Source organism: Trichosurus vulpecula, chromosome 8, assembly GCF_011100635.1.
Source record: "Trichosurus vulpecula isolate mTriVul1 chromosome 8, mTriVul1.pri, whole genome shotgun sequence".
NCBI lineage: Eukaryota > Metazoa > Chordata > Mammalia > Diprotodontia > Phalangeridae > Trichosurus > Trichosurus vulpecula.
Window position 1 is genome coordinate 123,349,266 of NC_050580.1, and position 17,343 is coordinate 123,366,608.

Genomic DNA, 17,343 nt, shown 5'->3' on the forward strand with positions numbered 1-17,343 from the left:
TAAAATGTAGAAAATGAGTGAATGGAAAAACATTTAAGTTCTTTCTATATACCAATGACTATGCTAAGTTCTAGGGATGCAAACAAAAATAATAAGACCGTCCCTGGCTTCAAGGAGCTTATACTCTAATAAGGGCAGACAACAAAAATAATGGAGGGGTGGCCAAGGGTAGGTGTTGTGATCAGGGATGTTACAGTGATGGTGACTAGAGTTACACAGTGATGGATTGACATGTGCTTTCCGGGTCTGTGGGCCCATGGATTTGACAACTTTTTCCAGGCCTAGAGGTAGAAGGAGAGGAAGGGGTGTGCCTGCGGGCAGCATGACACGAGTTTGGGCTGAGAGCAGTCACAGAGTAGTGATCTGGACGTCAGGTGAAAACTGACCAAGAGGAAGGAGGGCCAGGACAAGACTGCTAGACTGGAGAGTGGGAGGGTGACCTGAAGATGGTCAGAGAGTGGCTGTGTTGCTATGTTATCATAAGATTAAAGAGTTAGCACGGCAAGAAGCCTTAGAGGTCATCCAGGAGAAGCTAAACAACTTGTCCAAGCCCATACAGTGGCAAAATGTGTATTTGAACTCACATCCTTCGATGGCCAGTCCAGTGCTTTTCCTCCTGTACTACTGCTTCCTCTAATTTTTGTTAATAACTTGGTTCACAATAACTTCTTGGTTGTCAATAACTTCTTTGTAGCTCCTTGCTCTTCCTCACTCTGTTGACTTTGTCACTGTTCCACATCAGCCACACACCAGCCTAGCCACACTGTGGGCCTCCTATGGCCAGGTCCTTCTTCTTTCTTAATTCAGCGCTCCCAATTCTGACCACAAATTTCTCACCAGTCAACGTTCTTATTCTGTCTTTCGCTATGACCTACAAGTACTTGTCCCCTTTCATTTTATCCAGACCCGTAGCCCTTTCCTTTTCCTGATCTCGCTGGACTCTTTCCCTGCTCTTACTTCTCTGGGTCAGTTATGGCAATGCTACCTTCTTCCTCACCTTAGGCTCTCTCACCCCTTGATCTTCACCCCTGGATGGTGCCAGATTTGCTTTTTCCACTCTTGTTCCCAGGTGGCCAAGCACTGCCAGAGGAAGATACAGAACTGGATAGACAAATTTACACTGTCAAATCTTAACTGTGTCTCGCTGCTGCTATATTAATTTTTCCTGCAATCCTAAGATCAAACTCCACCTTGTCCCGCCCCCCCCCCCCAGCAACTATTTGACTTTGTCCTTTGTTTTCAAGTCTCCAATCCCAGTTTATTCTCCAGCTTTTACACTCAGTGTGTGGGTTGAGTTCTTGATTTTATTCTCACTTTTATCTACCCACCTACCTCCCTCCCTCTCTCTATGGGGAAGTAATTGGGGTTAAAGGACTTGCCTAGGGTCACACAGCTAGTAAGTGTCTGAGGTTAGATTTGAACTCAGGTCCTCCTGACTCTTGGACTGGTGCTCTATCCACTGCTTCACCTAGCTGCCACCTTAATCTATATTGACTAAGCAGAAAATCACTGAAGATTCATATCTTCTGTCCAGCCTCGTATGGATGGCTCATCCTCCTGATGGTATTCATATTCTCTCCCAAAAAGGGATTCCAACCCCTCTGCCTTACAAATGAAGAAACTCAGACAGAAAGCAGTTAAGTGATTTATCCAAGGTCTAATAAGCGGCAAAACTGGAATCTGAACTCACCTCCCGTGACTCCAACTTACGTGTATTTTTTCATTGCAACCTACTGTCTGAGACAGTTCTGGAAAAAAGGACTAGGGACTTCCCTACTTCCTTCTGCTCTTTCCCCTAACTTCATATCTCTTGATCCCTAGGAGGAAAAGATGAAGCATTGAATTGACTGCTCTTTCCCCAGGAGTCCCCAGAAATATGGGAAAGTCCACCACCTCTTAGAGAAAGTATTTCCTAAACCTGTCCAAGCCACCCTACCCCCAGGAATCTTTAGGGCAGGTCTAGATATATTCCAAGCAGCTCCAGGGCTTAAAGAGTTGGCCAGGATCTTGAAGTGACTTTGGGCAATAAGATTCTGTTGATTAGCAGGCTAGTATTTCCCCAAGGATAGGACTAGGAATATCAACTTTTCAAGTCTCCAAATTTTTTGCTCAATTACCTTACAACCCAACAAATTCTGGAGTTGGGTAGATGGAATTTTATCTCACTCTCCCCCTTCTCCTCCACCCCATCTGTCCCCACCTTAACCCTCCATGAATTATGGGCCAGAAGTGTGGAAAGTACCTTGTGTAGGCCTTTTCCAAGGACTAAATCCTCTTATGTTCAATCTGCTAAGAGTCTGAGATAGGAACTCCCTTTACTGAGTTTACTGAAGGTCAATCAAGGACGCAAGTCTCTTCTCACTCTCATGGATGTTGAGTCAGATTATGCTGAGGGAGGGTAAAAATGAACCAGATGGTATCTAGGAGACAGGGGTTTGAACTGGCCATAGGGAAAGGACTAAGACAGGATTATGATTCCACTTAACCAAAGGTCATGACACACCTATCCAGAATATTGATAAGAACAAGGAAATAAGCTAAAAGCTAATGCACTTTATCCATGGGAGTCCTGGCCCTCCTTCAGGGTCCATTTACTCTATCTAGATATAAGTCAGGCAAGGTTGGTTTTCTGGTTTGAAAGCTCTGAGCATCTTAGAACCAAGGCACAACCAAGAACAAGAGAAGAGATGGAAAAGTTACAAAAATCAGACACAATCAGACCTTTATGTATATTCTAATACCCACTTCTAGCATACCCACTTAGGGTAACAATTCGTGTTTATAATTAAAAAACAAACAAATCTCGAGAAGACCATATGATATATTGGTTTACCAGGTGGCCTCAGAGCTGGGAAGGCCCAAGTTTAGGTCTGCCTCTATAATATCAGCTGTGTGACCCTGGGCTAGTCCCTAAACCTCTCAGGGCTCCAGGAATCTTTCTATCTAAGTTGGACAGAAGGTGCTCACCTGCACTGCTAGTTTCCTCACTGAGGAGTTTCTATTACCAATGAAGTCACAGATACTACCTTAAATTATTCTTTCCTTCATTCAACAAATATTTATTGAGCACCGTGGGAGATACAAATGAGATGTAGTCCCTATCTTCTTGGAACTGGGGCTCTGATAAGGGCAATAAGACACATGTAAATAATTATAATAGGATATATAAGAGATAAGTGTCACGGTACAGTTACAAAGTCTCAGTAGAGGGAGAAATTACATGATTGAGTTTCTGGATTGGTTCCAGATTGGTGACTGTCAGATGTGATTTTTGGATAAATGATGTGCTACTGTACCCCCATCCTCATTCCAATTCCCTGCTTAATTCTTTACCCTGGTAATCAGTGTTCCTGTACAACCTTGGTTATCATCAAATTCTTTTCTTCAACGTAGCACATCTGCGTTGCTGGAAAGGCTTTATGAAGGAGGTAGCATTGAAGGAGCCTTGAAGCATGGGTAGGAATTGGACAGGCAGACCGTTGGTCAAGGGTGAAGGAAGGCAATTAGCTTTCCAGGCAGAGGAGATGTGCCATTGGTTGAGCAAGAGCAGGGAGGTGGGAAAGTACAGGGACAATTTAAACAGGGTCTAAGTAGTATACCTTGTCTAGAGCCTAGAATGGTTAAAGAGTGAGGATTGAAAGGTAAGTCTGGAAATGTAGACTGGAGTCAAGTTCAGTGTATTTGCCTTGCTATGTGGTTTATGAGCTGCAGTGGAGACAAGAGCAGGCTGGTGCTTGAGGAAGATTCATTAGGCATCAATGTGTAGGATGAATTACAAAGAGTTGAGATTAGAGGTTTTTGTTACTCAGTCTTTTCACTCACAACTGACCCTTTGTGACTCCTTTTGGGATTTTCTTGTCAAAGATGTTGGAGTAGTTTACCATTTTCTTTAGGAAATCATTTAGAAGCCTGGGGTAATATTCCAGGCCAATGCTAAGAACTAAAGTGTCAAAGGGGATTTCAATTGTTCTAAGCCAGAATGAAGCTATTAATGTAAATAGGAAAATTCGGAGGTGAAGCAGGTTTGGGGTGAGGGAGGTGATAAGCTCAGTCTTTGATGTGTGAAATTTGATTTTCCAGTAGGAAATGCAAGAGGAGATGTCCAAGGGGCACTTGGAGCTACCTCTTGGGAAGAGTCAGGCCAGAGCTATAAATTTGAAAGTTGTTGGGTTAGAGTTGATAGTTGTAGCTTAGAGAGTAAATGAGATGGAAGGGATAAAAATACAGAGTAAGAAGAGAAGGAGGCTGAAAACAAAATTCTGGAGGATACCAACATTTAAGGGAAGAATGATGAGGAGAAAGAGGCAGAGTGGTCAGAGAGATAGGAGGTGAACTGGGATGAAGCCCACAGAGGAACATTCCGAGAAGGAAAGGAGAGTCTGTAGAATTAAATGCTACAAAAAGAGTCAAAGGAAGAAGACAGGGAAAAGTGGAATTATCTTTTAGGAGGTTATGGATGACCTTTGAGACAGTAGTTAGAATGCCCTTCTCCCTCATCAATACCTACTGTATTTTTTTTAAATCCCAACTAAAATCCCACCTCCTACAGAAAGCCTTCCTTGACTCCTCTTAATTCTAGTGCCTAACCTCTCTGAATTATTTCCCATTTATCTTGTTTGTAACTTGTTTGTCCATATTTGTTTGCTTTGTATAGCCCATTAGATCGTGAGCTCCCTGAGGGCAAGGTACTGTCTTTTGCCTCTTTTTGTATCCCCAGTCACTTAGTAAATGTTTGTTAACTGAGTTCTAGTGTAACAGAAAAAGCACTGGATTATTCCTTGTGTGACCTTTGGATCTTAGCTGTAAAATGAACTCTTGTACTAGATAATTTCTAAGGATCTTTTGAGTCCCAAATCGATGAACCTCTTGCTGACTGTCAGGAGAGTGGTAGAGGCAGAAGCCAATTTTTAAAAAGTTGACTGGGTGGTAAGGAAGCCAAGGCAGCAAGTATAGACTACTTTTTCAGGAAGTATGAGAATGAAGGAGAGGAAAGAAATACTAGATAGAGTATATAGCAGGGTCTATGGAAGTTTTTTTTTCTTTAAAAATATTTTTCCAGTTAATAAAAATCTATTTTCTTTCCCTTCTACTCTCTGATCCACCCCCACGGGGAGAACAGGGTTGGGAAGAGCTGCTCTTCTGACTGGTATGACTGATTTTTTTGGACCACTATTTCAGAAAAAACCCAGGACATGCTTCCCTTTATTCCACCTAGCTACCTGGTGGTCACCTCCTCTATGTCCTTACCAGACTGTCTTTTCAACCTTCACCCACCACCCCCTTCTCAGTTCTCTCTATTTTTTTAGACCAAGATGCCCAGGCTCTCATTTCCTTTGTGTTTAGTCTCCCCTATTAGAATATAAGGAGTAGCTAGGTGAAGCAGTAGACAAAGCACCAGGAATGGAGTCAAGAAGACTCCTCTGCCTGAATTCAAATCTGGCTTCAGACACTTACTAGCTGTGTGACTCTGAGCAAGTCACTTGACTCTGTTTACCTCAGTTACCTCATCTGTAAAATGAGCTGGAGAAGGAAATGGCCAATCACTCCAATATCTTTGCTAATAAAGCCCTAAATGGGGTAAGATATGACTGTAAACATCTGAACAATAATGTTAGAATTTTTTTTAATGTTTGGGGATGATTTTTGTTTTTTGTATTTATATCTTTAGCTTAACACAGACCTTGAACCATGGCAAGTTGTTGGTTTTTGCATTCATTAGAAAAGAAAAAAAACACCTTTTTTTTTTAACAAATATTCCTTATTGATTACATCCAAGAAATGTGTCTCATTTTACACTCTAAGTCTAAATTTTATTTTATTTTATTTAAGATTGAGGACATCTGGTGGAATAGTAGAAAGAGAACCTGTTTCTGAGTCAGGAAGGCCTGGATTCAAGGTCAACCTCTTGATTAATAAACATTTATTAACTTTCTACTATATGCCAGGCACTGTGCTAGGCACTGGGGATACAAGAAGAGGCAAAAGACAATTCCTACCCTCCAGGAGCTCACAATTGAGTGCAGAGAGTAACGTGCAAACAAACATATACTGAGCAAGCTATAGACAGGAAAAAATAGGAAGAACTAGATTTAAGAGGGATTGGAAAAGACTTTCAATAAAATAAAGGATTCTAGCTAGGATATACATAGTGGGTGTGAGACCTTGGGCAAATTACAGTCGTAGATCTCTTTTGGTCATGGAACTTCCTTACACTGATAAAATCATAAGTCTGGACAAAAAGAAAAGGTGGGTTGTTTTGGGGGGGGTTTTGGGTAGGGGGGGAAGACCTGAGCAGGCTAAAGGAAAAGAACCAGGGGGAGGGAAGAGTTTGAAAAGGCAAGAGAAAGGTGGGGTAATTGATGGTATCAGGTTTTGGTGGAGGCAAAAGATGTGATGGAGGGTTAATCTAGAGAAGCATAGGCATTTTTCCCTTTGAGACTAGAACAAAGGAAAATGGGATTAATGAAGTATAAAGACTTTTGAAGGGGCTTCTTTGGGGTGGCCTCCCTTTGACCTCTACATTTCTCCATAAAGAATTAAACAAAGTTTTATCTACAGGTGGGAGAGGTGGGGCTACAACTGGGAATTTGAAAACAGTAGTTGAGATTCCTATCAAGCACTTAAAGGGGGTGAGAGAAAGAGTCAGAGCATAGTGAGCATAGCTGAGGTCGGATGCCATGGATCTCTAGTGGACCCAGGCTAGTCTCAAGATTCCTGCCATTCCTCATCGATGCTTAGCTGCCTACCAGCCGAGCAGAGAAGGTAAATACCGAGCTTTACCAGAGAGTGTGGGCATTAAGAAAGTGGGAGAGGGAGAGAGCGAGAGGATACTAGCAAAAAGGCAGGGTGGAAACTGGCTGATGATCCCATCCAGGTTGCAGTGGGAGGCAAATTAAGGTTTGAGAGGGAGTAAGAGAGATGGAAATGAGGGGTGAGAGAGCTAGGACTGGGAGAGAGGAAGCAAAAGGTGGCGTTTTGTAAGTAGTAAGTAAAAAAGAAGTGAAATAATTCTGAACGACGGAAAAAGTCCAAGGAGTGTTTAGGAATACTTATAGGTGGCTTCTGTAGAGCGCTCACTTATCTTTATTATACTCTGTTTAATAAAGCCAGTAAAAGATAATCTTCCTTAAAAGTTCATTGTTGTACCAAGACTTTTTAAACATACATTAAGACTGTTTACATTAGAAAGTAATGGCAGATTAGTAATTATAACTGCTTATTGTAGATAAAGAGCTGCACCTATGTTTTTGACTTGAAGTCAGGAAAATCTGAGTTCAAATCCTGCCTCAGACACTTACTGACCCTGGGTTATTCACTTAACTCCTTTCAGCCTCAGTTTCCTAATCTGTGACATGGGGATAATACTAGCACCTTTCTCAAAGGATTGTTATAAGGATCTAGTGAGATAATACCTACTGTGCCTTTTAGGTAGGGAAGGTGAACGAGCATTTGTACAATTCCTACTACACGGCAGGCATTGTACTGAGCTCCTTGCCAATATCTCTGCTGAAATACCTGTGAGGTAGGTGCTGTTAATATCTCCATCTTACTGTTGAGGGAAGGAAGGCAGACAGAGGTGAAGGGACTTGACCAGCATCACAAAGGAGTTAGTGTGTCTGAGGTCAAATTTCAACTCAGGTCTTCTGACTTCAGGCAGTGCTATATCCACTGTGGCCCATCTAGCTACCCCTAGGTAGTGGGGCTGGGCAGTAGAGTGAACTCAGACGTGAGGAAACCCCCTCTGCCAATGCCAGGTAGCACCTTCCCTGCAATTTATAGTCTTAAGAGAATTGTGTAGATCACTGAGGGGCTGTGACTCGCCCATGGCCACACAGTCAGTACTTCTTAGTGCAAAGCCTAGTGCTTTTTCCACTATCCCACGCTGCCTTTCCTAGTACTATATGTCAATTATTGTTGCTATTATCACTCCTGTACTTTTTTCTTTTCATTTTTTTTTAAATGGGAGGCTTTTGGGACTAAGTGAATTGCCCAGGTCACACACCTACTAAGTGTCTGAGGGTACATTTGAACTGAGGTCCTCCTGACTCCAAGACCGGTGCTCTGTCCACTGCTCCCCCTCGCTGCCCTCCTGTCTTTTCCAAATTATCTCTGTCCATTCATACCTGTGTTCATGTGTAGATTTCCCCCGCCTTTTTCCAGTACATTTAAAAGTTTCATATATATACTCATAGAATTTTAGATTATCTAGTGAAACCCTCTCATCTTACTAACGAAGAAACTAAGTCTCAGATTTACTTAGAATGATTTATTTGTTCACATTCACAAATTTGTAAGCAGAAGAGTCAAGATTCAGTTCTAAGCCCTCAACTCCGAATCCAGTGCTTCTGCCACTACAGCCCAGGGATATTTCCATAAGAAAAGGCAAAAAAACCCACTTCTGCCTAAAGAGAGAAACTTTAGTTATTTGGAAAAGTGTAAAAGGTTAAAAAAATGAGGAAGCTGCAGATCAGGCATAGTATCTAGGGCAGAGTTTGGTCCTGATAGTTCTGGCAAGTTTAGCTCTGGGTTCCTGTGATGAAGAGATTTTGCAAGTTGGAAAGGAAGCCTCTCGGCCAGTCAGGGGTTGAGCTAGGGGGTTGGATGCACCCCCACAACTAAGCCCAACCCTATTCCTTAGGAGTCAAGGCTTTTCTGCTTATTCCTGGCATCTGAAGGATAGGACAAGAATCTGCCTCCCTTACCCAGAAACAAATGCTTTCCAGATGTGTAAGCAACTGTTGCTGGGGAGCAGAGAGGGACGTGGTCCTAAGCCAGGTCCCTGAGACCTAGGGGATGTGGAATTACAGCCAGATGGTGGGTTTTTCAGAACGGCAGATACAGCCAGGAACGAAGGAACCCAAGGAACAAAGAACTCTTCTTGCTTCCACTGAGGGTGCTGCTAATTTTCCTACTGTTCACCACTCTGCTCTCCAGGCCCACTTGTATCTGGGCTGGGCAGGAATGCCTTTCTCTGTTGGGTTGCCCAGTGCTACCCAGGATCCCTACTACTGCTGGCAGGGGCATGAATTTCTTCTCTGCAGCATCAGATTATAGGTATATTTTCTTGTTTTGCTCTGGTAGGCATGGAAGGGGTTAATCCAGAAGAACCTTCATAAGGTCAGGTTACTTCCCCTTAAAAATATGGAGAAGTTTCCTATTGAGATGGGCTGGGGGATAGGAGGAGTCTAGTGAGTGTGGGTGTCAGCTACTCCTTTGCAGGGGAGGGCTGGATCTTGGCCTGGCTCAGAAGACCTAAGAGTGAGTTTAGGGGGGAGGACAAGGTGCTGGGGCCACAGCAGCAACAGCAGCTGGAAGAGGGAACGTGAATGTGAACAGCCACAGCTAGAGACGGGGAAGGTGAGTAGGAGGCTTTGGTTTTGGTTTGCTTTATTTGGATCTGCTCCCCTCTTTGGGGTCCTGGCTCCTCCTCCCTCTGCCTGGTGCTTGGGGGTGCTGGTGAGAGGGCTGGAGCAAGAAATCACTGCAGACTGACTCTAGGGTGGGATCCCAAGGATGCTTGGGTTAGGAGCATTTTGTAGGAGTTGAACAAGGGGAATAGAATCAAAGATGCCATTTGTCAGGTGAGGAAACTGAGTCTCTGAAAGGTTAAATGACTTGCCTGAAATCTATCTAGTCCATTAGGGACAGAGCCAGGACTAGCACCCAGGATACAGTGGCCAGAGCCCTGGATTTGGAGTTGGTGTACTTGGATTCAAATCTGTCCTTGACTACCTACTGAGTTGAGCTTTAACCTCTTTGGATCTCTGTTTTCTCACCTGTAAAATGAAGTGGATGGAAAAGATGGCCTTTAGAGTCCTTTCCAGCTCTAAATGTATTTAATTTCCACTATACACCTATTTTCCTAGGGAGATGAGTAAATGAGGGACGAAATGGAAGAGAGAGAGAGTGTGTGTGTGTGTGTGTGTGTGTGTGTGTGTGTGTATGTATGTAGCACGTGAGGTGCTACATAGAAGTATGGGACTGCAGTGGGGTTCATGTAGGTTTATAGGGACAGGAAATGACTTGAGGGATGAGGGCCCCTATAGGGTAGAGGATAATGCTTAATGCTGGGAGTTGGGGCATGTAAATTTTAGTAGGGTCAGTCTAAGAGTGTGATTTGAGGAATAGTATAAAAGGAAGGTGGAAAGGAGGAAGGCCTTAAAGACAGTCTTGGAAACTTGGACTCTGGCCAGTCCCAGTTGGAAACTGACACCATTGGAAGTAGCTTGTCATTACATTTACCCAGAAGTTTCTATTCTGGGTGGTATCTTTCTCCACTCCAGCTAAATTCAATTCGACTTACATTTGCTAAGTGTTTTGCCGTATACTAGGAGCTGGATTATTCTGTCCCTACAGAATTATATAAGACATTAACCAGCTGTTAGTGTTTCCTTCAGCCCATCACTCCACCCCTAGTCCATTGCTGTAGTTACCTTATCAGCACCAAGGTCCTTGCCTTTTTCCCTACCTGCTTCCTCTTACCCTGAAGTTCTATGGTCCTAATGCTTGTTGCAGATCAGGGATGAAAAAAAATCTATGGCTCAGGGAATCTGGGTTATAGGTCCCTCGAAGTACGGTTGGGATTAAGGATAGCTGCTGACTAGGACATGATAAAAATAACTATGGCATTTACATAGTACCTATGTGCTAGGCATTTTACAAATGTCGTCTGTTTGGATCCTCATAAATGGCCCTGGGAGGTGGGAGCTAGTATTATCCCCATCAGGAAACTGAGGGGGGAAAGTGACTGGACCAAGGTCCAGTGCTCCATCCTCTGCACCAACTAGCTACTCTTAGCAATCAGGACCACTTTGAATGAGTACTGCTCATTTATTAAGCACCTACTAGGTCAGGCACTGTCCTAGGTGCTGGGGATACAAAAACAAAACTCCCGGAGTTTGCATTCCATGGAGTGGCAGCAACATGTGCCTAGATATACAAATCCATAAAAAAGGCAGTTGGAAGGCATAGATTCTAATTCCCTAGAGAATTAGGAAAAGCATCTTGTGGGAAGTGGCTCCTTCAAGCTGGGCTTTGAAGAGAGCTGAGAGTTCCAGGAGGTAGAAGGAAGAACATTCTTGGCCAAGGGATATGTATCAGTGGAGGGAATCTGTAGTTTGTTGTGTAGTTGAAATGACAGGTTCAGGCCTCAATTTAAAAAAAATCAATATTATAGTGAAGGCTCAAAGTCTACAGTGGATAATTTGTGGGTATGGTGGGAACAATTTTCATTTAATTTTTTTTCTTTATTACATGTAAATGAGAGTTTTAATTTTTTTTAAATTCAAATTCTCTCCCTCCCTCTCTCCCTTCCCCTTCCTTGAGAAGGCAAACAATTTGATAGAGGTTATATATATGCAGTCATGCAAAACATTTCCATAAGAGAAGGAACATTTTTGAACCTTGTCTGGGGCACCTACTCACTACCCAGCTCTTTTGTGTCTACTGAGGAGGACCTTTACACAGTTCCTGGGACTTCTTGGGATCAGCAGTAGAACTGGGTCCATAAAACCTTCCTCCTCCCTAGCTCCACACTCCACACCCCCTATCATCTGACCTTCATCCTATTCAGTTGCGGTGGAGTGGGCTGGATGCTGGCTTTCTGATGAGGGACACTTGGTTCTCACAGTACAAACATGTTTTTCTGAAGCTCCCATAGGAAGTGCCCTGCTGGGCTGGCCCAGGGCCCCATCCTGACTCAGACTTTGGAGCAGAATGCAGGGAAACCATAACCGAGCTGCTTCCCATTCCCAGGTCGGCACTCTCTCCACCCCGCCCTCCCCCCAGGTGGCCACACCCATCTGCGAGAACCAGAGGACTGTATGGTAGATCTGGTAGTCTAGGTCTATGTTTATCAAACCCTGCCCTCACCAACTTCTACCTATCAGCATCATTTCTGCTGGCCATGCTGCTGGAAGACATATCCCCAGAGCCCAAAAGATAGTGCCTTCAGACCTGATTCTTGGGGGAAAGGCTAGCCATTTGCAGGTAGGGTAATGGATAGAGTATAGGACTTGGAGCCTGAAGGTCCTGGGTTTAAGTCGTGCCTCAGACACTCAGTCGCTGTGTGACCCTGGGCGAGTCACTTATTCTTCCTCAACTTCTGTCTCCTCATCTGTGAAATTGAACTTGATAGAATCCAAAGTCTCTTCCAGTTCTAAAGTCCATGAGCTTATGATTCATACTTGGGGATTCTAGGGACACCAGTAGGAAGCTTTGCTGAGTCATGTCAGTGAGTGTGTGATGGTGGACAGAGCCCTAACAGGTTGGGATGGGGTGGAGTGGGGGTCTAGATCCTGGAATTCTAGACTGAGCTCTGACATTTCTTACCTCTGTGATCTTATGCAATTCTCCTAAGCCCAACGTATTAGTTTAGGGGTATAGCAAGAAAGAGTACTGGCCTTCAAGTCAGAAGGGGTCTGGATTCAAATCCTTCCCTTGACATTAGTGGTTGTATGACCTTGGGCAAGTCATTTGCCCAGGCTCTTTAAGCCTGTTTCTTCATCTATAGAAAAGAAACTAATATCTGTAGTATCCACCTCACAGGGTTGTTTTGAGGACCAAAGGAGATATGTTTAAAGGATGTTATCAGTGTGAGTTGTTATTCTCATGTTTTATTCCCAATCTCTTTACCACCTACTGGTATTTTGGTGTTAAAAGGAGATTTGACCAGGAACAGTTTGGAACCATTTGGACGGTAAGGATTGCCATGGTTGAAAATATTGTTACTGGTCATCATGGGCATCATCCTACTCCACCCATCAGCTCCCCTTTGGATGTTTCTTGCCTTTTTCCCCCCAATTCAGCTGATAACTTGTCTTCTGTTCTCTGTCCTGTTGCTATTACATGGTCCTGGATCTTCCAGCTTGGCAGCTTAGACAGATATGCTGGGGTCAGGGTCACATTAGGGCCTAAACTTTGTTCTTAAGTTGCACTGATACAGAGGCTTCCGCTTTCCTCTTTTCCTTCCATTTCAAGGAGACCTAATTGCCCCTGGGAAGTCAAAAGTTCCTAACCTCCATAGGCTAATCTCCTTGACCCAGGACAAAACATTGGCCATTGCCTCCAAGAAACAGGGGGAAAACCCCTTGCAGAGACAAAAGAGCAGGAGGACTCCTGACCACAGCTCGGATAGCCCATCTCGGATAGCCAGAGAGAGATGTGGGCACGTAGGGCAACATTCTTGCTGTTGGGAAGTGACCTTCTCTACTAGATCGCTGAGATCTTACCTTATCCTGCCTTTTCTGCTGTTAAGACAACAACGAGGATATCCTGAGTAGTTCTCCTAGACTTCAGCCACTGAGTTTCAGAGAGTGCCCCAGCTGGCATGGCTTGGGGGATGTGGGTGGAGCTGGATTTCGGAAGCAAAACCCTGGACCAAAGCCCTGAGATTTAGGGTTATGGGGCAGGGCTGACTGGCACCTCAAAGTGCATAGGTCTGAGAGCTAAATCCCCTCCATAACTCAACTCCTGGGAGTCTGTGTGAGGGCAAGTGTAGACTAATCCCGATGTCAAACAAGAAAACTGGCCCTGTCTCCTGTGTTTTATTTTCCTTACTGACTTTTGCACATGTCTGATTGGCTCCTAATTTGAAGAAGGCTATGCTCTTCAAGATAGAGGTCTCATCGACATAATCTTGTTCAAATACCTCATTTTACAAGCGAGGGCCCAAGAGTTCATGTGACTCAGTGAGTTAGAGGAAGAACTGGGTCTTCCAAATCCTAGTCCAGTAAATTTCTTTTCTTCATCCCACGCTCCCTCTCAAACCCATCATAAACCTGCCTGACTGTTTTAGGGATAATAAATAATTCTGGCCCTCCATTCCCCCTTTCTTAGGAGGATTGAGTGGGAGGGCTGGTTCTGTGACTTTATTAAGAACATATAGGGAATAAGGAAATTCCCTCTCCCTGTGCATATTGGCACTGTCTCTGCAGCTCAGAGCCTTTAGAGAGTTGACTGGACCTTGCCCAGGGTCACCCAGCCAGTGTGTCATGGGTGGGACTTGAAGCCCAGGCTTCCTGACTTGGAGGCTAGCTCTCTATTCATTTTCATTGCCACTCATACTCTAAAATTATATATTTTAAAAATAAATATTTTCCTGTCTTTAACCCTGGCACTGAGCAGCACTCAGGAACATAGACCACCTACCATTTTGAGGAGTAGGGTATTTGCCCTCCTTTTGATGGGAGCATAAGTATCACTATGCTGGTAGTGAAGGTGCCTGTAGGAAGCTCCAAAGTGGACTGACTGCCTCCTACTGCTGCAGGGGCTTCCTCCTAGGTGACTTCAGCTAATTGTGGCTCAGATGTCCGAATTCCAATTTTGCTAGTTACTATCTCTGTGAACTCAATCAAATCTTTTCAGAGAGGGCAAGGCAGGGCAATTGGGGTTAAGTGACTTGCCCAAGGTCACACAGCTAGTAAGGGTGTTAAGTGTCTGAGGTTGGTTTTGAACTCAGTGCTCTGCTCACACTGCGCCACCTAGCTGCCCCCATTAAATCTTTTCATTCCCCCTTGACCTCCCTCTTCCTATCTATAAAATCAATTAATCAACAAGTATTTATTTATTAAGCCCTTAGAATGTTGCAGGTCTGGTGCTAGCTATGAAACAAATCCTGCCCTCAAGGAGCTTACATGCTAGTGAGGGACATTGCAGGTTTATAAGTAGTAAATGCAGAGTAGATAGAAATTAACCTTAGAGGGGGAGGCATTGGCAGCTGGGGTCACTGGGAAAGTTATTGTTGAGTCTTCATTCTTTGTGACCCCATTTGGGGTTTTGTTGGCAAAGATACTGGAGTGGTTAGCATTTACTTCTGCAGCTCATTTTATAGTTGAAGAAAACTGAGGCAAACAGGTATAAGTGACTTGCTTAAGGTCACACAGCCAGGAAATGTCTGAGAGTGAATTTGAACTCAGGTTTTCTGGACTACAGGCCCAGAGCTCTATCCATTGTGCCACCTAGCTGCCCAAGGCCTCTTACAGGTGTCATTTGAGTTGTTTTAAAAGTAGTCAGGGATGATAAATGGCAGAACATGCAGACATGAGGGACAGACAATACAACAGCCAATACTATGACAGAGAGTGTGGGGTTCTAAAAACAGTAAGTAGACCAGTGTGGTCTGAGAGAAGCGGTTAGGCTAGATGACCTCTATGGTCTGTTCCAGTGTCAAATCCTATGATACTAATTCCCACTAAGGTTTCTCTGTTAACCTGAAGGTGCTACCTTCACCTTAGGTTTGTGGAAATTTCATTTGTCTTTGTACCTCAAGAGATCATCTTCTGAAAAAGAATGGGCAGGAGGTAGGTAGAAGGACCAAATTTCTCACAAACAAAAGGGACCGTACCTTACCCCCAAGTCTTACCTAGAGTTTGTGATCAGAGAATCCCCATCATTAATCCAAGGATCTGTCTATATCTGAGCCTTCTAGTAAAGATTCCCATCTTTCCCTGGCTCACCCATATGGATCCTAGCTAGGGTCAAGAGAGCTGGAAAAATCATCAGCACTTATCAGGTTCCAATTTCTTCATTTTGTAAATGTTCATGAGCTCTTTTCCTCCCTTAGTGCACTAGTGCCCACAACTCACCTCTTCCCTCCTGCCCCTACCAGCAACTTTTTAGTGATGCTTACCTATTGGCAAACAGCTTCATTCTCACCTCCTAGGGAACTCATTTCCTCACTTCTCTGAAAGGCACACTCAAGTAGAGTTGGATAATTTGCTCCAAGGTCAGCATATTGCATGCTAAAAAAATAGGAGTCCCAGATTTGTTCTTTTTTGGAGGGGTAGAGGGGGGAAGGCAAGGCAATTGAGGTTAAGTGACTTGCCTAAGGTCACACAGCTAGTAAGTGTCTGAGATCACACTTGAACTCAGGTCCTCCTGACTCCAGGGCAGGTGCTTTATTCACTGTGCCACCTAGCTGCCCTGGGAATTGTTTCTTTTCTTATTGCACTACCTCCAGACCAATCAGACTAGCCTGATATTTTTTTCCTCTACATGATATTCACCTCTGTGTTTTTGTATCTTCTTGGAATGGGCTCTCCTCGTCTCTACCTCTTAAGAGTCTCTTGCCTTCACTTTCTCCTTCAGCTCAGGTGCCGCCTTCCACATGAAGACTTTCCTGATTTCCTACTTCTTAACACCCCCTCTTGAAATGGCTCTGTCTGATTTGTGAATATATCAGAGGTACTTACATATTTCTTGGCTTCATATTCCTTGCCCCTAACCTACCTGGACCTGTGATTTCCTTGGTATAGGTAACTTCAGGTGAGGGACTTCCCTCTGACTACAGTTTATATTGCTGTCTCTGCAATTTATAGCCTTAAGGAACTTCTCAGACCACTGGGAAGTTAAGTAAGTGGGCCATACATTCAGGATGTGTCAGAAGCAGGACTTGAACCCAGACCTTCCTGGCTTTGAGGTGGACTCTCCAGACAGTAGACCCAACTGCCTCTCTTTTTGGGCACATAGCAGGTGCTTAATAAATGTTTGCTGAATTGAGTTGACAGTGACTTCTCATGTAGTAGTAACTTCAAATGTTCTAGTCCTTTTCACCTTGAATTATCCTGCCCTGAAGAAATTCCCAAAACATTTAATCTCCATTTCTTTCCTTCCCTGAACCCTGAATGCATGTAAGTCCAAAGCACCTGGTTTGGCCCTTGATTATCGATTATCTTAGGTTGTTTCCAAGTTATTTTGCTTGGATTAGGTTTTACTGACTAGATTTTATGCTCCTTAAGGACAGGGATAGCGTCTTCTATTTTGAGACCCTGCCCAGCACCTTGTACAGGGTTGGTCACAGGGCAGACACTCGGGAATCGTTTGGTTGATGGAAAATTGGGGCATGTCCTTAGTGGGGCAGCTAGGTGGTACAGTAGATAGGGCACTGACCCTGGAGTCAGAAGGACCTGAGTTCAAATCTGGCCTTAGACACTAGACGTGTGACCCTGGGCAAGTCACTTAACCCTGATTGCTTCCCCTACCCCTACAAAAAATCCTTAGTCATATGTTAGCAATGCTATCTTCTAGTTGAAAATTGTGTGATCTATGTGTTCCTATCTATACCCTTTGGGATCATATTCCAATTTTCAGCTAGAGGATAGCATAAGTAACACTGTTCAGAGTTGGAAAGTATTTTACGTGAGTTATCTTTCCATTTAGGGGGCTAGAATGTTGGGAAGTATGATATAATGGGAAGAACTTGGGAATAAAAATAGCACCTCACTCCCAGGGTTGTGAGGAGAAAATAAGAATATTTGTAAAGCTCTTTGCCATCTTTAAAGGGTGGCTATAGAAATGCTGTTATGATAAAGATGATGCTTGAACTAAGCTACCTTGCAGGGCTGT

General features: G+C 43.8%; 1 protein-coding gene across 1 annotated transcript in view; it reads left to right on the forward strand.

Moving 5' to 3' along the window:
• The first annotated feature begins 9,228 nt into the window (after positions 1 to 9,228).
• LOC118828563 (alanyl aminopeptidase, membrane) overlaps positions 9,229 to 17,343 on the forward strand; it is a 29,975-nt gene continuing 21,860 nt past the window's right edge. Inside the window, exon 1 of the mRNA XM_036735253.1 lies at positions 9,229 to 9,357. The gene's annotated coding sequence lies outside the window, so the exon portion shown is untranslated. The remainder of the gene's footprint in view (positions 9,358 to 17,343) is intronic.